Source organism: Episyrphus balteatus, chromosome 3 (genome assembly GCF_945859705.1).
Source record: "Episyrphus balteatus chromosome 3, idEpiBalt1.1, whole genome shotgun sequence".
NCBI lineage: Eukaryota > Metazoa > Arthropoda > Insecta > Diptera > Syrphidae > Episyrphus > Episyrphus balteatus.
The window spans coordinates 57,332,209-57,355,322 of record NC_079136.1 but is presented as its reverse complement, the minus strand read 5'-3'; the positions used below and the strand labels follow the sequence as shown (position 1 = coordinate 57,355,322).

Sequence of the window (23,114 nt, the reverse complement as noted above, 5' to 3'; positions counted from 1 at the left end):
TGGTCTGCAAAATTTAACTTTTTTTTTCTCCTTCAAATAATTTTTTGATATTATGAAATATTAGACTTTCTTGAATCTAAATCTGTTTTCAGAAAAATTCTATCAGGTACCATTTTTGTAAAAATGATTTTTGAAAAATGTGGGTAAATTGCTAAAAAATCAACCTTTTAGATTTATTTGAACTAGTGCAAAATTAAAACTATTTGTAGCATTGAGCTCAAATTTGGAGGACTTATTCCTCGTAATATGGTCTATCGATTGACAAAAATATGTCCTTTTACATTAATGTTTACTAATATTTTAAAATACTGATTTATAAAAAAAGCAGAAATATCGAAATCCTTTACTTTTTAGTAAATCCAACATGAACAAAAACACCTTAATTAAGGACAATGTAAAATATCAACGCCCATTATATTTAAAAAGTCAAATATGTAAAGAAAACCATAATAAAATACATTAAACAAAATTTGTACGTGTTTTGTAATTTTATATACTATTTATCTATTTAGAAATATCTTACTTGTAATAAACCATTCGATAAACTGCCTTGTAAAGCTTCAGATTTGTTTCTCCTAGAAACAAAAGTATACTTTTCTTATAGTTTTTGATGTGCTGAGTTAGAATCCAAAGTCAAAAAAATTCTATCACGTGAGGATTTTAAGATATTCGCATTAAAGTATCACAAAATCAAGTTTTTTCTTAGAAAATCCCAATAAAAACTACTATATCTCACAAACCAGGGCTGACCGAAATTTTTTGAGTTCGGATTCAAAATCAGCATACTAAAGTCCATTAGAAAAGTATATTTTTGTTCTAGGGAGAAAGATATATTCATTTTTAGAGATCAGTTTTTTTATGATAAGATATGCCAAACCTACTAAACTTACTTAAATTAAGATATCTCGGAGAAGAAAAGAGATATTGAGTAGACTGAAACTGAATTTGAAAGAAAAAAACAAGTTCTTTCATAAACCGTAACAATTTTAATTGAAAAACATTACATTATGCCAAAATATTTCTTCGAAAACAGCAAAAAAATGGGTTTTTGAGATTTTCTAACGGGAATATCTAAAAAACGTGACGTGCTAGATTAATTCTGACTTCGGATTCGGAATCAGCATACAAAAATCCTTTAGAAAAGTATAGTTTTATTTAAAGGAGGATTTCCTTGCAGACCAGTGTTATTATACAAAAAATTCAAAATTTAAAAAATCGTAAAAAACCAAAATATAGTAAACTTTCCCGCACAATTTTTTGTGGTTAAGTTTACCATCTAAATCTGGTAAATTTGGAAAAGTTTTGATGTTTAATTTTAACAGTAAAAAACAGTAAAATGACTGCAAGAGGTGGGAATAAATGGCTATGTGAAGTTATGCTATGTTATGTGAAGAAATGCAAATTTTTTTCTCCAACCTACTTGGTTTGATTTCCCAAAGCTAGCCCAGGAAAGCCCTAAATTTGTTTTCGTTAGCCCACCCTTATAATGAAGTTCATTTTTTCACCTCAAAAACCACCACAAAAAAATAATTTTTTTGTTCAGTGTTCAATGTGGAAAAAATTATTTTTTTCCTGTGAAAATGTCGTTAGTTTAAAACCCTGGTTTGTTTGCTCAAGGTTAGCACAGGATAGCCAAACTTTTATTTTGTCTTAGTTTAAAAATTATAGAAGCTATATTTTTTCACCTTAAAAAGCCACAAAAAAAATATTTTTGTTTTTTGTGTAAAAATTGTTGATATATCACTGTTGTTCGTTTTCAAAAGGTTAGCCCATGCTAAACCACCCTTTGTTTTCGTCATCCCAACTTTTGTTGGTTACGCCAACTAGTTTCATTAATTTTCTTAGATTTACTTTTACTTTTTCCAAATTATAAATTAAAAAGGTCACTGTGGTGTATGCGTACTATTTTTTATTTTTTATTTTTTCCGAAAAATCAATGAAATTAGTTGGCCTTTGTCACCAACTAAAGTTGGTATGTCGAAAAAAAGAAAGCCTAGGCTAACCTTTGAACTGCTATGGCCCTTGGGCAGTGCCAATTTAGGTCCCCTTTTTCTCTTTAATTTTTTGTTTTTAACTTTTTTCAAAAGTATGCAATTTATCAGTTTAAGTTACTTCGTTCATAATATGTCTTTAAAACAAAATGATCGTAGAAAACCTTAAGACTTTTAAGAAAACCAGCGGCGGAAATTTGCTCTTAAACCAAGTTGAACATTTTAATAACAAACGGAATAACTTTCTGTGGAGAATGATTTTGAATTTCTATTAAATAAGTATAACCACAAGCTAAATAAATTGAAATAAGTCCAACTTTATTTATTTTTCTTTGGCAAGCTTTTATAAAAAAATTAATTTTAAGGAATAGTTACATAATCCTGATTTTTAAGAAATTTTATATCGAAAAAATATTAAAGAAGACAACGTTTCCCACTTGATTTCATATACAGGTTGATTCTTGATGATAGAGCATGTAAGTTTGGCCTTACAAAAAGATATAACATCCCATTGCAGGTGTAACCCTTGATTTTTAAGTTTTTTTTTTTTTTTAATTTTTAGAAAATTGCCCCTCTTGGCTAAACAGGGGCGAATATACCGCCGCAATTTTTTTCTTGTCTTGATACAACCTACATGGTCTACGTTTTAGGCACATTCTTCTAGAATTTTTAGAAAAAAAAAATTTTAATTCGTTATTTTGCATGTATACACATTTTCCAATATTCTTAAAACACTATTTTGATCTGATTTTGAAAAAAAAAGAAAACCTTATAAAAATAAAATTTTTCTGTACTTAACTGAAGAGTCATTCCATATGAAATCAACAAATTGGAGCCAAAATGTGTGCGGCATGATTTTTAATTTTAATAAAAAAAATTGAGGACAATCTTTGAGGTACAAGAAACAATAAACCACCACTATTTATTTTTTTGACTGTTTAGTTTCTGACCAATACCCATCCGAAGTCGAAAATTCGATCAATTTCACACTGGTGCATAACGGTTGTAGCTTTTTACTTATAATAGGCATTGAAATGGTTGATACTTTTTTTGATAGGGTAGTGTATGTGTATTTCATGTAAAAATATAAAACTAATCCAGAGCAATTTGAAACAAAATGGTTGCCATCTGAAATATTCAAAATTTGTCTTCAATTTTACGATTTTCACCTGCGCCCTGCGTTAATACGGTTACAAATTCAGGATTAATTTTTTTTTGAATTTAAGTATGAACCCTTGCAATACCACGAAATAATTATCAATGCCCTAGAATAATGTCTTCTAAGAAAAAACAAAATTTGAAAATGCATGTTTTTGAAAAATGCTCAACTTTGGACTCAAAAAAACCGATGTGGTTCCAAAAATTAAAATTTGATATTTTCAGTAAATATAGTATAAATCTTTGTGAATCGTGGTGACTAAGTGTCATTTTGTTATTTTCAGTTTTTTAGGTAATATGATTTTTTTAAAGTAGTACTTTACAAAATAAAATAAAATAGTTAATAGTCCAGTCAAAAAAGGGTTTAACCTTGAAATGAAATTTTGTTTACTCAATATCTTCGTTTTGCCATTCTATAACTTACCTCAAAAGTCTAGAAAAAACTCATGTCCCAAGCAGCGATTTTCAAGGGCAAATCGTGAAATGGAGATTTTCAAAACTAGCGATAATAGACAATGGTTTTATATACACATATGATACATGACTCCGAGGTATTTTTTAATGGTGATTCCAAAAAATCTAAAATCAAAGCAATCTGGCGTCTTTCAAAAAAGTTATACTTCTTTTTCATCAGTCAACCCATATTATTTTTTTTAATCTGCACCTATTTTAGTTTAATCTGGAAAAGTAGGACTTGCGGACATGAGATTTTTGACATAAGTTATAGAATATCCAAACAAAGATAGAAACCAAAAAAATACCCTATTAGCACTTTTTCAAAGATAGTACAGGATGTTTTTTAGTGCATGTCCTAAAATGTTCGACTTTCTAAAAAAATAGAATTTTTTCATAGATGTATATGTTTTTTCATTGTATTGTTTTGATTCTTAATGATAATGGATATGTAAACCTTCATTCAAAATTTGGTTACCCTGCCATAGCTTTTAAAGGTTTTTAGGTAGTAAGTTTGCACCTGTTATAATAATATGTGTTGACAGATGAAAAAGAGGTATAACTTTTTTGAAAGACGTCAGATTGCTTTGATTTTAGATTTTTTGGAATCACCATTAAAAATACCTCGGAGTCATGTATCATATGTGTATATAAAACCATTGTCTATTATCGCTAGTTTTGAAAATCTCCATTTCACGATTTGCCCTTGAAAATCGCTGCTTGGGACATGAGTTTTTTCTAGACTTTTGAGGTAAGTTATAGAATGGCAAAACGAAGATATTGAGTAAACAAAATTTCATTTCAAGGTTAAACCCTTTTTTGACTGGACTATTAACTATTTTATTTTATTTTGTAAAGTACTACTTTAAAAAAATCATATTACCTAAAAAACTGAAAATAACAAAATGACACTTAGTCACCACGATTCACAAAGATTTATACTATATTTACTGAAAATATCAAATTTTAATTTTTGGAACCACATCGGTTTTTTTGAGTCCAAAGTTGAGCATTTTTCAAAAACATGCATTTTCAAATTTTGTTTTTTCTTAGAAGACATTATTCTAGGGCATTGATAATTATTTCGTGGTATTGCAAGGGTTCATACTTAAATTCAAAAAAAAAATTAATCCTGAATTTGTAACCGTATTAACGCAGGGCGCAGGTGAAAATCGTAAAATTGAAGACAAATTTTGAATATTTCAGATGGCAACCATTTTGTTTCAAATTGCTCTGGATTAGTTTTATATTTTTACATGAAATACACATACACTACCCTATCAAAAAAAGTATCAACCATTTCAATGCCTATTATAAGTAAAAAGCTACAACCGTTATGCACCAGTGTGAAATTGATCGAATTTTCGACTTCGGATGGGTATTGGTCAGAAACTAAACAGTCAAAAAAATAAATAGTGGTGGTTTATTGTTTCTAGTACCTCAAAGATTGTCCTCAATTTTTTTTATTAAAATTAAAAATCATGCCGCACACCATATTTGTTGATTTCATATGGAATGACTCTGAAGTAAGTTCTCTTGCAAAAATTGATTGCTGGATAACTTTTTATATTAAAGTCTGAAAAGTTCTAAGCAAGTACGTGCGACCCATTTTATTTTTTTTTTAATTTTATTTGATATTCCAAGGAAATTAAAAAATAAAAACACTTTCAGTATTATATAGAGCTTATAAGATTTATGTTAAAACATAAAAAAACTTTTCAGTTTATATACAACTTGAATTTAACGTATTGCAGATAATCAAATTTTTGCACCCAAAGACCCGTATAGTTGTTTTGGTTCTCGCTCCTATACAAAAAAAAAAAAAAAATACCAAAACACTCATCCCGAATAGCACAGCAGATGTGTTCAAGTTCGCAGTAGTGCATTCTACCGTAGGCCATTAAAACGATTTATGAGCTCTACGAAGAAAATTTTCAGTAAAATTGAACTTAAATATATATATTTACATTTGTATTTATGTATATGTATCTATGTATATTTATATACAATTGTATGTTTGTAGGTTGAATAAGAAAACAACATTTTGTAGCAGTTGTTCTGGGTCTTGTTAATCCGCCTGGTTTCGACCACAAATTCACCACAATGCCAAATACATGGTATCGCGAATTTCCGCCAAGCGCAAATATAACTGTTTAGCTAAATTTATGTTTGTTTTCGCCAAGAGACACTCTGTGAATCTGTGTTTCCTTTTACTATACCTACTACTAACAGAACAGAGTTCCAAAAATGTTTGTGTCCTTCAAATAAAGCCGCATCCTCCTATCATTTCCCATCAGGACGATGCTAAAAATACTTGTTTACTTGGGTTACTATAGCTAGCTAGTAGGTATATATTGGTTTTGGTTGGTTTCAATTGAAACATCGTTTTTTGGTAAAATTTATGTGGTAAGTCCTGATGGTCTGTGTATTCGACCAAAACAACATGAAAAAGAGTTATTGATCGTAAACCTCATTATGCAGAGTATTTATGGAAACATTTCTCTTGTCAAATTTGAATAAAATTATAAACATTATTCACTTCAATTTGCGATTTTATAATGTTTTGATGTTTATTCTAACATTAATTTATGTATTATTCCAAAATAGGCCAAGGCCTTAAAGGCCTTCTGTAATCATAAGGACTAACAAATCACCGAAAATATTTTTTGTTCCTGAATTGGTTGTCACTTTACTTTTGATAGGCGATGATTTACTCTTGACAGGATTAAAAGGTGTTTCCTTGGGCGAAGTATTGTTGAAATGTTTGAAATGTAGATACAAGTTTTTAGGGATGAATTTTATTTCAATGTATGTGTGGGTTTTTTAAAGGGGAGATATCGTAGTCATAGAAAAAAAAAGGAGAAATTGAGGGGAATAGAAAAATACCTATACTTACCCTAAAAACACTGGAATAAAATGAAAAAAGAACACCAACACAATTTTGAATTGAAATGTTTATCTTTGTCAATTTTGTTCCTCCTTACCTACAAAAGAAATTACCTTCGTTTAAGATAGAACAGAATGGTTATTATATGTATATAAATATCCTTGGCAAGTTGTGTTATTAATGTAGGTATATCTGTTTATCTATAAATACGTTATCGGTTGTCACATGTGCATACCATCGTTGAAAACAATAAACACAAGAATTATTGATTAAGTGTGTGTCAAAATGTCAAACGAATATAAATTAATATCATTCAATAGGACAATTCACTTTGATTTCTATCAGCCAGCAGCGCAAAGAATTTTGAGGATCTGAATATTATTATTAGCTATTATTATACCTATTTAAGATTTGTTATTTATTTAGGTATTTCAATATCAAATTCCTTTTTATTATTATGTCGTTTTCGATTGGCCGTCCGGAAGCGTCCGGAATCATTCAGAAGCCTTCTGAAAGCGTTTTATTCAAAAAAACATGACAGCTAAAACGCTTCTCAGAAGTAAAATTCTCTTCTCGATTTCAAATCAGAATCGACTCAAAATTACTTATACATAGAAAATAAATGTCAAACAAAATTTTCTCGTACAAAATTAAAATTTTTTTATTTGATTATTCACTAACACCGATACAAACTTTCAGAATTGAGTGGAAACGATTCAAACTGTTTTATTGGATTTCAGAATGAGTGAATCCTTGAGTAAAACCAATGGAAAACGACATTAGACTTAAGCCGGATATTGCTCGTGAACAATAAGTGCTATCAAAAAACTCAAGGACATACAAATCGTTAAAAAATGTATTTGAAAATATAATTATTTAAATACAGGGTGTCCTAAAAGTTAACGTCGAAACGAAAACGGTAGATAGGGTAGGTGGTGACAGTTATCAGAAAAATAATTAAAAAAAATCTCAGCAATATATTTTGTGAGTTATGGGCATTTGAAAAAAAGTAGAAAAACTGGTCACCCTGTGACGGTTTTTCATGTGCCGTGACTACAAATCTTAATTTTTCTTATTTTTTTCTTTTGTTACGGAACCTTGAATAACTCTGCTACCAAATGCATTCAAAAATTTTAACTCAGCTGCATCAGTTTTAAGGTAAATATTACTTTTTTGCCCAACTAAGTACTAACAAATTTTACATGACTCAATTCAATTGAATGAACCGTAGTGTAAAAAAATGCACTACGACGTTTCGGCAAGTTACCTTAAAAGTTGGTGTGTTCAATTCTCTTTTCAAAATGGTATAACATTGTTGAGAATATTCCATAAATAACCGAGATAAAATTTATTTTCTTAAGAAATCCGACTTTTTTCTTCTTCTTCTTCCTTTTTCTCGGCGCTGTTATGATCTCGATGTCGAGGGGATCATAACTATCCCACGTAACTGCTTCACACTAGTGATCCGCCTGTGGGGTTCGCCGGGTTGACCTCAGAAATCGGGGCCAAGCCTCCCGGTTTTGTATTGTTCCATTTCTAAGGCCAACTGAATGCTGGTGGTTTTGCATTTGCTTGTACCAGGAGTTTTTAGGCCTACCTTTCTTTCTATTTCGTGTTGGAACGTTGTATGATATTGCTTTTTTGACGGGGTTCTCAGGATCTCTCCTTTGAACATGGCAATACCAACTGAGTCGGTCGTGTTCAATTTTTTGGGAGATGGTGTTTTTAACATGAAGGCTTCCTCGGATCTTCGTACTTCTAATTCTATCAAGCTTTGTTACTCCTGCTGTCATACGAAGCATCTTCATCTCAGCTGCCGTTAACTTACTCTCATACTTTTTGTACATTGTCCAACATTGTGAACCGTATGTGAGTGCTGGACGCACAACTGCGGTGTAGAGTCTTCCTTTCAGCTTAGGGGGCATTTTTCGATCACAGAAGATGGCAGAATTTCCCCGCCACTTCATCCACCCTACGCTTACGCGATGATTGATATCGTCATCACAAGTACCTAGACCCCAGATATTTAAACTTTTCACACTTGGGAAGCACTACACCATTCAAATAAATGTCAGGAATAGGCCTGTGTGGATCAGAAAATGGGCAGCATAGGTATTCTGTCTTTTTCGCGCTTATGCGGTACCCACTACCTTCTAGAACATCCACCCATACATCAAGTGCTCGTTGCAGGGATATCGGGTCTTCACTTATGATGGCTCCATCGTCAGCAAAGAATAACTGATGCACTTTTGGGTCCGTCACTTTGCCTTCAAGCAGGTAATCAAGAACGGTAATAAAGAGCAGAGGACTCAAGACGCTTCCCTGGTGTACACCTACTGTGATTTCGAATTCTTCGGTGACTCCAGCTGCACATCTTACTTTAGTTACTGCTCCATCATACATGTCCATAATTATCCGCACATAGGTTTCCGGAACTCCTCGTTGTCTGAGGGCCACCCATATCAGATCTCGTGGTTGTCGATCGAATGCTTTTTCAAAATCAACCAATACCACATGCAAATCCTCCAAGGAATCTCGATGTTTTTCCATAATGATTCTTATACTCTGGATTGCATCTGTGGTTGATTTACCCGCAACAAACCCGCACTGGTCATCAGATAGCCTTATTATTTTTCGCAGTCGGCTACCCAAGACTCGCTCAACGATCTTCATGGTGTGTGACATCAGCTTAATCGAACGGTAATTATCACAGCTTCAAGTATCACCCTTTCCTTTGTATATTGGAAGAAGGTAACTTTCCCTCCATTGATTAGGCATTCGATCACCTCGTATAAGCTTGGAAACAAGAACCATGAGCCATCTAGACCCGATGTCTCCCATCTTTTTCCAAAACTCTGAGGGTATTTCGTCTGGCCCAACAGCTTTTCCCTTTTTGGAGTATTTTACAGCCTCACTAACTTCTTCGACTGTGACATCGGATACTTCGCTTAAGTTAGGTGAAGCTATTGTAAAGTGTAGCCTTGGAAATTGTTCATTTAGAAGTTCGTCACAGTACTGTCGCCACCTGTGGAGGATTTCGTCGTTTTCCACAAGTAGTTGGCCTTGAGCATTGTTAATAAACTTCGGCGAACAGATCTCCTGAGCATTTCTTCTTCTTTGAGCGGCTATTTTGAAAATCCGACTTTTTTACTAGGTAATTTTTCCATATTATTTAAGTTTTTGTATTCTGAAAGGTTCTGTTATATTTAAATATAACATGTTCTTGTAGATGTGACTAGAATCTTTGTGAAACTGGAACAAATGGTGTAAAATCAGTGTTTTTGAAAATTTGAAGTCTATGAAGTTTACGTTCGTTACAAAAAGTTTTAAAAGTTTGAATGTCATTTTTTTAAAGGTAATACATATAGGTACATACATATGTAATAATAAAAATCTATTGAAAACTGATGATGTTGGAATTTTTGCAATTGCAAAATACGAAAAACCCGACGGCAGATTATTTTTACAAAATTATGATATATCGTCGGCATATAACCGACGAATCTGCAATTTTGGACATTTTCACTTTAAGGCGTCATTTAACTTGTTATAGGTCTCTCCTTTCACTGCGTCGACCCCAATCCTCCATCTGTTGCCTAACAGCCTTGACTATCAATGTCTATTGCACGAGTTTCCATAAGTTTTCAAAATTTAGGTGTCGTTTTTTCAAAACTCCAATTTTGCAGATTCGTGCTTTGTATGATATCTCCGCTTTGCCTACGATATCTCCGCTAATAGTTAGAATATTTCCCGAATTTGTTCACTATTAGTATTTTAACTTTTAGGACTTTGTATGATGTGGAAACAAAATATATTAAAACACCTCAAAAGTTACCGGAATTTACTGAAAATCGAACGGAAAAATGCACCTCTTCTGTTGTTTCCGTTCTTAACAATATTTTCCTACAAAAGCGGCTTAATTAGCCAATTTTTTCAAAAAAAAAACTTTTTAGATTGAAAAAATTAGCTAATTTTTTGCTTTAATAAAATTTCAGCATACTTCAAACATACAAAACGTACAATGGTCGGAATAAGTATTTTGACAAAAATGAGCATTTTTTCTAACTGATGACAATAATCTGTAACGGTTATTTAATAAGTAGGTATATTATGATGAATCTCATGATGGTCAATGTCAGTCATATAGTTGGTATTAAGCTCCGAGGCTGCATTTTTTGTACGAAAAGTGCTAATTTCTGAGGGAAAGAACTATTCGACAAACGTTCTTTTTCAATATTGGTAAGGTAAGGTAATGTATTTTACGTGTTTTAAGCACGTATAAAACTGACAGACTTGTGAAGGCTCCAATGTATAAAAAAAGTGGGCAAAACGGCGGAACTTAACATTGAAATTAGTGCATCTTCTGTTGCAAGTCATAATTTCGGTATGTCTGTTGAAAATCTGTGGAAATAAATATAATAATACTATGCAAAATTTACCACGAATGGACAAAAAATGAAAAAAATGCACTGAAAAACAGACGCATTTTGAGGAATTCACTTTAAATCTCGGATTGACTCCAAAAAGTCTGGATTTGGAAATGCCATTCTTTAATCAAAAAACTTTGTTAGCAAAAAACCCTTCGCATTGAGCTCGAAGAAGACAATTTTGCCATTTTGTCGTCTTAGTATTGAAGTGGCGTATACGCCATTTTTACATTTTTGGGAAATCGCTTTTAAATGTTCGGAAGATTATTGCGAAAGAACTAACCGCTGGCATTTTTTGATTTTTTCGTATGATATATGTACATATAGTTAAAATGTATCTTTTATATACATTTTATTGGGCATCTGATATTCGTTTAGTTTAGTTATCAAAATATTTAAATTTTTGTCCAAAATGAATTTGCCGTATACGCCATGAAAATCAGAAGTTTCTTTTATTCATACACGTACATACGTCAAAAAAAAATAAACGATGTAAGACGTAAGTCAAAACAATTCTCAAAATGTTCGTAAATTGCATGAAAAATTTGACGGAAATGTAAAAAAATGGGTTTTTGGAATATCTCTGGAACGAAAAAGATAGAAAAAAATGGATAACAGATTTGAAAAGAGCAACCACGCAATTTGGCATATATTTCAATACTAGGGCGACAATATATATGGGAAGATAATACAGTATTTACCTCATAAAACAAAAATTGAAAAAGAATTGAATTCCCAAAGTGACATGTTGCTGTGCTTTTCGCTTCTGGAACAAACTTGACCAAATGTTTACGGAGCTTTAACAGTTCCTTTGCGTTTCACGGATCATTGAGATAGAAATTTGTGGGAATGTGGTCCATAAAACTTTGTTTTTGAATGAAAGAAACATACCAATATGTTCCTTTGAGAATTTAGTTTTCTTCAACTGTATTTTCTTCCCATAATTATGGCAAAATTGTCTGCTTCGAGCTCAATGCGAAGGGACCTCAACTCCAAAAATTTTATAAAGCGTTTCGCCCAGGTACGACAGTGGGCTCATCAGTTAGATCTGTCGTACCCTTACTAAGACGCCTTATTTTGGTCGATGTTTACCGACACTATATAAAACTCACAGCATGAATATACTGTGAATTATAATATTCTAAGAGAATTTGTTTAAATTCAGACACTTAGAAAATGTATGCCCGTGGAGTTGAACTTATATTGAATTATATTCAATCACTCCACTTAAAATAAAAATAATTTTAATAATTTTTTATTATTTTTGTTATTTTTTTCTTCGTTATCAATGCGAAGGGTACTTTTGCTAACAAATTTTTTGATGAAAGAATGGCATTTCCAAATCCAGGCTTTTTGGAGTCAATCCGCGATTTAAGATTCCTCAAAATGCTAAGCGGGAGACTTGAGCCAAAAATCTGTTCAAACTCATTTGGTGTGTGGCAAAAATCCTTTGGGTGCTCACAAGGTTTATGAGACTAATTATATGAAGCAGATAAATGTATCTTTACGAAGATGTATCCAACATTTAGAAAGTTTTTATGAACAATTTAACAAAAAGTGGCTCAAGTCTCCCGCACACTCCCCCTAGAGCTTGACCACTCAACCGGGGGAGAGTGAAGGTATTTTGGTCCTGGTGGTAAATAGCTTTCTTTTTTCAAGTCCATTGAGAATGTTTGGACAGATCCCCTACATCTTTATAGGCTACGCAACTGCTTTCACCCCAAAAAGTTTCAGTCCTTCGTTCAAATGTACTATGTAGCTATGCATATATGAAAGATAAGATTGTGCCACTCTCTGGTGTTCCTTTTTTGGCTTATTTGGTTACTTGGCAAGTAAACCCTAAAAGGCTAAAAATTGTTGGTATTGCCTTTATTTAAGCTACCAACAAAAACTTTCTTACCATGTATTTCCAAAGTTTTAAAATCTTTATCTCAATTTAGTTACAAAAGTGCTTTTTTCACACTGAACTAAGACTTCTTTCACTGCATTCCAAATTGATTCTTAATTTTAAGAGGAACCCCGCCTTTTCTATTTTGGGTGTTTTTTTCCCCTGTTACTGCTAACTTCTTCAAAGTCCTCCAAATTTTAATGTCGTTAAAGTATTGAGTGGTAATACGACAAAATCTGCTGAACAAAGTATATTGTGATATACTTTGACTATCCAGTTTTTGGCTGATGAGTTTTGGGTACAATCTAAATCTTTAATCTTCAAATTGGTTTTGAAAATAGATAAAATTCCTTCCATGAATATTCACAACTAAATATTTGTTCATACGAGAATTTATTTTATCGCATATCTATCATTTATTTAAAATTGTCAAAGTCCCATCTATCTCACTAAATAACTTTTATCTTTTTATTGATTGTTACTAATTTTCATACTAAAACAGATATGCAACACACTAAAACATTTATGTTAACGAATTTTGCTGTCGAACACAATACCTTCTACAAAAACACAAACAATAAAAAAAAAAGGATGTCCAGCATTTCAACAATAAGCTATAAACTTCAACTTTATCAGGGGAAAATTTTAGAAAACACAAAGCAGTAAAACTGAAATGAAATTCGTCTATGATGATGGGTGTTGTCTCTATTCTATACCATGAATACGAAGATCCTGTTGTATCTACTCGTAGGTACAGATGTATATTATCATTTTTACTTTTTATCCTTGTCAGGAGCTAACAAAAAAATCTCTGGAGTTGATGCTAACATCGTTTCCAGAATTCAAACCAACCCGACAGGCCACCCATCCAGTTTCCAGTTTATGAAAGAGAAAATGCATACATCCGGTTCCGCCCGACCCGTCGGCCATGGCCACCATTGCATAATGAGGTAATGGAAATAGAAGAGAAGAAAAAAAAAAAAATAAAAACAACGAAAATTATATGCAAATTTTATATTTCCTTGGAGATTTCTTTCAAGGATAATGAAGAATGCAGGAAAATAGGAAAGCAACACAACGACAGCAATAGGGTGAAATAATTTTAACCACATCAGGGAGAGCAGGACGATGGCATGTAAAGAGATGAAGGACCATGACTCTTACAAGCGGAGAAAGGAAAACAGTTGAATCTCCCTTGGGCGGACAGTGATACAGTATAAAAATGTTTTTCCTCTTCAGGGAGTCGTCTGTCACAAAAAGAATTTTATTTTTAAATTGAAGATTTTTTTTACTCTCGATCAAATTTTGTGTGTGTTTAAAGATTTTTTTGATAGAAACTGATTAAAATAAATTTAGGTATATACTAAATTAATATTGTTTGCAAAATAGTATATGTAAGATATGAAAAAATCAATTTTTCGGTCGCAGTGTTCTTTAGGCCCCCAAAGTTTATCCTTATTTTTTCTAAAAATGGCCAAAGGCAATTAAAGGGTGGTGGAAAATGTTTATCTTGTAGGGAAAATTTAAAAAAAAAAATTAACACTTTTTGGGGCCAAGTTAACACAGATAACTTTTACTTGGCCACGCAGTCGCAAACAACTGGGCATACGGTATTATACACAGAATCGTACTTTCAGCTGCTGGTTACCCGAGGAAAAATTGGTTGGTACTTCTTCTTTAAATTCTTGTATATTTTTGTTAACCTTAGTCAACATTTTTTAGATCTCCCTTCGGTCAGTTTTTATTTCAATTTTTAGTTTGATAGGTGCTCATCGACTTCCTGTTCCATGTATCATTGAGGAAATGTTTGAAAATTACTTTTTTTGGTTTTTTTTTTGCCAGTGAATGTACCCTTGAGTTACTTTTTGAACAAAATCTTGTATTTAAAAAAGCGTTCGAGTTACAAAATAAGGGTTTGCGCCAAAAATTATGTTTTGAAAAGCTACATTCAGGTACTGACCAATAAAAATGTAAATTGTAAAATATAAAAAAAAAAACAGACACGTCAGTTCATGAGATGAGGGACGATACGTCATTTGATGTTTTTATAAAGAGGATTTTTTGAAATTCTGTATTGGGGTCGAAATTCTGTATGTGCCAAAATTCGGATTCCAAAATTCTGTATTCCAAAATTCTGTATTCCTAAATTCTTTAAATGATAAGAGAAAAATTGTTTTGATAATGAAAAAAAGCAGAATAGAACAATTTTTCTTTTATCATTTACAGAATTTTGGAGTACAGATTTTTGGTATTTTCTTTGCAGAAAATGTTGAAGTAAAGTGCCTCCCCAATTAATTTGCATAGGTATGACTTACAGCTATCGGATTGAATTTGAATGACATACCTTGAATACCAAAATACTAGTAATATTTAGCCAAGAATATTCATACATATTTCACCATTTTGATTTGTTGTTATTTTTTATTTGTTTTTGTCTTTTTTTGTAAGGTCTGAAACGAAACTTAAATATTTATGTATGTAGAACATAATCTCTTATTCCCTAATTTTTCCTCAGCGAAAACTGTCACATGAGGTTTTATGTAGAACATAAATCCTTAACTGGCGTTTTACCAAACGGCTCTTATACACTGTTATACTTAATTTATGATTTCCAGAATTTTGAAAACAGAATTTTGGATTTACAGAATTTTGAAATACAGAATAATAGAAAATCAGAATAATGGAATACAGAATTAAGTTTATACAAAATTTTTTTATTGAAATACAGAATTTAGGAATACAAAATAAGGACCCGTTCCCGTTTTTTCTCTTAAAAAATTTCTAAAATTTTTCAAAAGAAATGTTGGTAGGTATGCCAAAATATTTGTAAATACATAATCTGAAACAAAATTTAAAAAAAATTAATTCTCCTCTAACACACGTAGCTCGAGGTGCATACGGACAGACAAACAGACTTTATTGACATTCTTTATGCATTACGAATCCAAAACTTGTCCCATAGCACGGTGGTCTTGAAAACGCGGCAGGTTTTATAAAAATGGACCCCAAAAGTAATGATGCAGATTTGTTCGAAATGATCTCAGGCTTGCAAATTTGTTAATTTCAAAATCGTACCTGATCCCTTTTTTGAGTTACAGGCATTTTAAATATATACACGGAGGGCATTTGGGAAAAAAATTTAAAATAAAATTTTTGCATCTATTTTTAAGGATTTAACTAAGAACTAAATAGAACATTCAATTTTGAAAAAAACTTGTACCTTGTACCTATTTTTTTTTTTTAAATTTTGACTTTGAAATTAAATTTCTCAAAAACTATTTACTCAATCAACTTCAAATAATCATCAAATTCAAGGTGTATATTTTAGCTTTCCAAAAAGATATAGGACATTATAATGTGCTTTTGTTTAATTTTTTTTTCCCAAATGCCCCCCCACGTGTATATATGTTAAATGCCTGTAAATCAAAAAAGGGATCAGGTACGATTTTGAAATTTACAAATTTGCAGTCTTGAGATCATTTCGAACAAATCTGCATCATTACTTTTGGGGTCCATTTTTATAAAACCTGCCGCGTTTTCAAGACCACCGTGATAGAATCTATATCGCAGGTAAAATATATTTTATTTACCAAGGTTTTTCCTTGGACGTAGAAAATATACCATTACAACTTAGATTAAATGATTGATTGCCTTTTAGAAAAATGTTCATCCAAAATGAGAGTTAACACTGTGTTATGATTTTGATTCAGTTTTAAGGATAATTACAAACGAACATTGAATGCTCTACAAGACTACAAGCATCACCGAAGAGAACAAAAATGTTTCTAATAGGTTTCCCAGATAAAGTAAAAAAAATATATTCCTACATATTGTGTATCGAACTGTTACATGTTACCAGATGGACAAGAGTATTGATGAATTTCTATTAACATTGTATATTATGAATGTATGGCGTCCATCTCTAAAATATGTTAACATTACATTCTATCATTCATTGAAAGACAACTAATTAATTTAGTATTTAGTTGTAGGTTCAAAGTAAAACAAAACAAAACAAAAACATAGGTGAAGACATTCAATAGTTCTTTAAAAATCATAACATTAGATTTTAGAAATTTACTGAAATATTAACTTTTCGCCGGCCTAAAATTTTGAACCATTAAAAAGCAGTTTGTATGAACGTGACGTACTATTGAATAATTACAACTAGAAATAGAAACCCTGCAAAACGGCCGCAATGATTTCTGGTAGTGAAGTACTTAGGTTTGTGAATTAAATAAATTATTAAAAAAATCAAGGCTTAAAAAATGGTTAGTTAAGTCGCAAACCAATAATAAAAGACATCTTTCCGGTGTTAATGGCGCCTGAGTAATCTGCGGTTTCACTTACAATATCTTCAAAGCTAAGAATTTATGATAAAACCAACAAAAAATAAATCATAAAATGAGTTAATTTTTTAAATGTTGGCAACTCTACTATCTAACCAAGTAAAAACATTTATACAATTTGTGGAGCAAAAATTAAAAAAAAGTTTTTACGGACTTTTAAATTATCTATACCTACCTTAAGAGGAAACATTTCTATAAATGTTGTATCTATATGGATATCTGCATGTGAACCGGAGTGTGCATTATTTGAGGAAGAAAATTTTTAATTAAAACTTCTTGAACGTCGCAGTTTATAACAACGATTAAGTCAGTATGGGAGCCAAACTTATGACGGTATGATTCCAACTCAAATGGCGATAAAGACCAAAGTTTGAGTTTCGAATAAAATAATGACATCAAAAGCAAAACAGAACCAAAAAAAAAAAAAAAAAAAATGAAAATGAAAACGAACTTTTCCTAAATTAGTTAATATACAAAAAAGTTTTCTCCTTCTATAGCTCGAACTCAAACTCCAAGACGAGTTTATAGCAATTAATATTCTTAAAGTTATTTTAAAATCTCTCATTTCACTTTATGATCCTTAAATCAATTAGCCTTAAAGAGATAATCCTTAAAAGAAACATTGCATTTGCTTCGAAATTCGCATGTTTGAATTTATATATAGATATATTAACGAAAATTATATGAATCGTCCTCGTCGGGCGGCTGGTGTATGTTTGTGTGCATTTTCCGCACATCATGTCATTTTCTCTGTCTGTGTTCAAAATTTTTTGGTACAATGCCAACAAAATTTCCAACAGAATTACTACACAGTAAAATGTGATAAGGGATTTTGGGTCGAAGGCAATATTTTATGTGTTCAACATCTGGGTGGTTTGGTTTGGAAGTTTGAAGTGTTGCTATAGAAATGTCAGGAACAAATTTTTTTGAGATATGAATGGTGAATGGCTGTGGATTGGGAAGCTTTTATCTTAACCAACAATATGGACTGCTAATGGGCAAAAACGCAAAAAAAAAAACATAAAAATTGGCATCGAAATCGGTTCGATTCGGTTTATTGATTATTTTTTTGTTTGCTTCGTGGCCGATTGGTTTTTTTGGCTCATTTTGGTAAACGTGCAGAGAAGTTGTAGGAGTAACGTAGGCATGCTATGACCCTTGCAATGTGTTTTTGTTTTTAATTTGGCAAAAGAAAATTCATTCACTTACCTTTCTATAGATGCCTATACCACCTATATCTATGCAATTAAAATTTGGTGCAATGGTAGAAAGGTTAATCTGGGATGATTCCAGAAACGTGCTTTGAAATTGTTTGGCCTTTCAAGTGAAAATAAAATAAAAACAAAATGTGCTAATATTTATGAAAACAACGTGAGACAAGGGCAAAACACGACTGGGCAGAGTATAGTTTACCTACACTCTTGAGTCACCCTCACCAGTACTCGTATATAACCCTTGCTATATTAGGGGAAGTCGGGGCACAGAGGACCTTTTTTTATAAAAAGTTCAAGACTTCGGTAAAAAGTTAAAAGTGATATCAGGTGTAAAATTGAACGATATATTAAATAAAATGCACAACTGCAGGTCGCACGTACTTGCTCTTTTAGTTCACAGTATCTTTATCTTAAATATCTACATATTGGAAATTTAAGATTTTGTTTAGTGTCGAGAAAAAAAAAATCATAAAAAAAAAATCGAAAGTTTAAAAATTAAATTAGAAATTTTTTTTTTTCAAAAATGTTTTTAAAAATATTTTTTTTTTTACATTATATATGTACTTCAAAATGATGTCTGTAAATTTTTAATAAAATTGACTTATGCTTTGATGAAATATATGAACTTAAAAAATATGTCAATTTTTGAAAAAACGGCAACGCCATATTTCCGTTCTCGGCATTTTTTGCGAAAAACTAAAAACGCAGTTTTGTTAGAATCAATAAGTCTATTACGTATACCAAATTTAATCAAAATCTTTAGAGCCGTTTTCGAGAAAATTGCAATACCTCGAAAACGTTATATGGGAGATATGCGGTAAAAAGGAGATATTAAAAAAAAATTAAAAAACGGGTCTAGGGAATAACGTAAAAAGCATCTGTGCCCTAGCTCGATGTACGGATGGACGCACAGACGCACACAGGTACAGAGAATCAATAGCACTTTGTGTGCTTGTTTAAGTTTTACAAGAAAAATGTTAACCCCTTGTAGCCCCGTGTGACAAATATGTAACAAACCAACAAAGCTCCCACAAAAGTTGTACAAACTATATTCTTCTTCTTTTAAAACTTATGCCTAACATAATTTTTAAATATTGCTAGTCGAAAAAGTATACCATAATTTCCATAATTAACGGCACCAATAGTTTTTAATTGAAAGTTAATGTTGAAATTTCGACTTTTTTGAAAAAGAGCTTAAAGTAACGGTTTTTTTTTTTGATTTTACGAAAGTGCCTAAAAATAAATATTAGATAGTTTTTTGTTTGAATTTTTGCTACAAAAATAAATTATTTTAAGTTATTTTTTACTCCTTAAATTTCGAAATAACTACTAGGGGAAAGCTGGGCATAATGGGCCCCTTAAGGTAAAAACATACCAAAAACATGTTAATTATGTTCAAAACAATTTAATTTATTAAATGAACATTAATTACATAAATTAAGGAGATATAAAATAAATAAACTTAAAAATTCTTCAATTTGTACTAAATTTTAAAAAACGGTTTAATGGGCACAGGTTAGAAACGGTGGGTATTGGGTTAATTATGCTACTGAAACGTCTGCAAATGTTACTTGATTCATCATCTACATCCTCCTAGAAGGCACAAGAGCAATAGGCCCACTTTCCGTAGGCTTTGCATGGCACCCATCCTTCTGTTGATTCGGAAAACAAATGTCCACAATAAAGACATTTTTCATCTCTTTCGCTTTCCGAAAATTCTACTAACCTCTTCTTTTTTATTTTTGCGACGAGCTTTTTTCTTTCTTTGAGGCAGATTTGAAGTTTGGAGTTTCAGCCTCAAGTGGACCCATGCCCATTATGCCCCGGCCATTATGCCCCATGTCTTATTTTATTAAAAAGTTGTCTATATTTTTTTTGTCAAGTAACTTAATAAATGAAATAACTAGATAAGATAAAATAAATAAACTTACTATATGCTTAAATGAGAAAAATTAAACTTAAAATGCATTCATAGTCTAAAAAGATGCATTTTACTTTGACTCAGAAATACATCAACTCAGCTGAAAAGCTATTTTTATTCACTACGAACCACAGATATCATTTTCACTCAGTAAGGAGATTCCCCCGTATTTCCACAGATAATTTGAAAAGGACAGATGCAAAATTGGAGTTGGCACTCTATTCAAACAAGAAATACGAGGGTGGGGCATTATACCCCAGGGGCCCGATATGCTCCGCTTTCCCCTACGTAAATAATGAAGATATTGAATTTAAAAAAAATACGTGTTGTCTTACTATAGTTAAATGCAAGTCGATTGATATTATTAATTTTAAAATTTACGATTTTTCGTTACAAGGGGTTAATATGTTAATTGTTAAGAAAATTTACAGCAAGGATGTCTTCGAACACCAGACTTATTGCACTTTTGTGCAGTATGAGCAAGAAACTCGAGGATCTAATACCTAACGTTATACTTAGAGGACTGAAATCATTTTTCAGTGACAGCTCCTGCTCCTGCTCCATAATGCCAGAGAGGATACAGTGCGAATTAAAGGAAAAAACATTTCGTATCTGGTCCACGGTCAGAGGCGTACGTTCAGCTGCTGGGGCCCAGGGGCAAGACTTAATTTTGGGGCCTATTTTCTCATTATTTTTATTTTTAAGCTAGAACTACATCGAAACACAAAGTCAAAAAAAGTATAAAAAGTAAACAAAAGTACAAAATAACAAAAACCATTTTATTGATGTGACATTTAAAAATTAAAATTATTTGAAAAATTAGAAACTTTTTTGTACTTTTTTCACTTTGTGTTTCTATGTATGTAACGGGCTTTAAGAAAATGAAAGTTTCTTTTCATTTTTGTAAACCTGAATTTCGAAGCTCCTATCACCTATCGGTCGGTTTTTAGTTCAATTCGAAGTTTAATAAGTGTACTTTCGGTATAGGTACGTGTACCAATAGAGAAAAGTTCAAAAATAACTTTCTTAAATTTTTTTTGCCACTGATTTATAGCTTTGACCTACTTTTTTAAACAAAATGGTAAACTTAAAATTTTTGAAAAACCACACTATTTACATAAATAAAAATAATAGTTTTCATAAAAAAATCAATTTTGTGGGAGATACTCCCTTAAAAATATTGTCTTTTGATAAATGATAAATGTACGTACTAAAAGAGCAAAAGCTTCTTATCTGAAATAGTGAAATTAAAGCAACCCTAAAATTTTGACGTTTTCAGATTCCAATTTTATCAACCCTTACAAGAGATATCGTACTTACAAATTTCAACACACAACAAAATGACTCAAAAACTTGTTTTTAAATGCATTTCATGCCTAACAAGAAAATTTGATCTTTCATTTGCTTTCCACGTGCTTAAAGTGTTGTACAAAAATGTAGGTAAATACATACATTTGAAATAATAAGGAGAAAGCAACAAGCTGTTTTTTGATAAGGAAATGTTAGCTTACTCAAATAAGTTACTGTTAATTTATATTTATTTTATTTGTATTTATATTTTTTATATTTTAATTTGTAATTATTTTTATTTTTATTTGTTATTCATATATACATATTGTTTCGCTTGAATTAAGTCAGATAAATAAATTCACTTATGTGAGTGTACAAATTTTTCAACTAACAGTTTTCGAACAAAGATGGATCAAAAAAAAGGAATGTCGAGAAAAAATCAGGACAGGTTCGAAACGTATATACATCTGGCAGCCCTTGTATAGATGTTCAGAAACTACGACTTAGATTCACGAATTATAGGTACCAGAAACTGCGAGCGGTTTACCATGATTTGGTTCTATCAAGAAATAATTTTTTTTGAAGTAGAAAACATTTTTCATAGTTATAATGAGAAGATCAATTTTCCAAAAAAAGAGGTATTGATACACGAAAAACATGAAAAAGCTATTTGTTTACCATTTTTTCAGATGTAGGATTTATTCTCATTGAAACTTTTTGCATTGAATTTTTAATAACAAGTTGAAGGTCTAGAGAGAATGTCTATTTGACTGGTATACAAGATTATAACACAAAAGGTCAACCACATGCACGAAATAACCCGCTATGCCGAAATGGCATGATCCAATAGGGTTAATCGAATAGCCGAGCGGTAATTGGTAAACGATAGATGATTATGATCCAAAACCAGATGGTTTTATTGTAAAGTAATGCCATTACAGATCACGACAACTGATGGAATAAATGAAATAATTTTTTAACAGTAGGTAAAAGTGCGGTATAACTGAAAATCGGGTATTCAACGCCTTAAACCACATTATCTACTAAGAACATCTTTCTCAATTGTGCTTTAAATCGATCTAGCAAGCTAGTGTGAACAAAAGTCCATGAAGTCCGTTGAAATTGTTTTTGAATCAAATATTTTATCGAATTCGGGAAATGAGTTTTGATCTTTAAATCTCTTCTATGGTAATTAATTAATTATAATTGATATTGCGAATCAAAACCCGCGCAGCTTGGAAAATGTACACTTTTTTGTAAGACACTTCTTTTTTTTTTTGTTAAAAAAATTCGATTGTAAGGACAGGTAAAGTATTATATTAAATTCCAAGAAAATAATTCATATATTTTACCACAGGCACAATTCCAAAAATAAATATATTTTTTTTATAAATTTATTTAAATTTTTTCAATAAAAAAAAAATATTGTTAATTAAAAATAGTTTTTTTATAGATTTTCGATAGGTACAGTGTTTTGAAATGCACTTAAGAACACACTACCTTACCACTTTTTTTTCACTTAAAAACGAAAAAAAC

General features: G+C 31.3%; 1 long non-coding RNA gene across 2 annotated transcripts; it reads left to right on the top strand.

Annotated features, from left to right (window-relative positions):
* The first annotated feature begins 13,312 nt into the window (after positions 1–13,312).
* LOC129914663 (uncharacterized) lies at positions 13,313–21,681 on the top strand. 2 transcript variants are annotated; one of them, XR_008772226.1, is made up of 3 exons: positions 13,313–13,754; positions 13,845–14,018; positions 21,568–21,681. It is a non-coding gene; the product is annotated as an uncharacterized LOC129914663 (long non-coding RNA). The 2 variants fall into 2 exon arrangements; XR_008772227.1 differs by having other exon boundaries at positions 13,833–14,018.
* Positions 21,682–23,114: the final 1,433 nt, after the last annotated feature.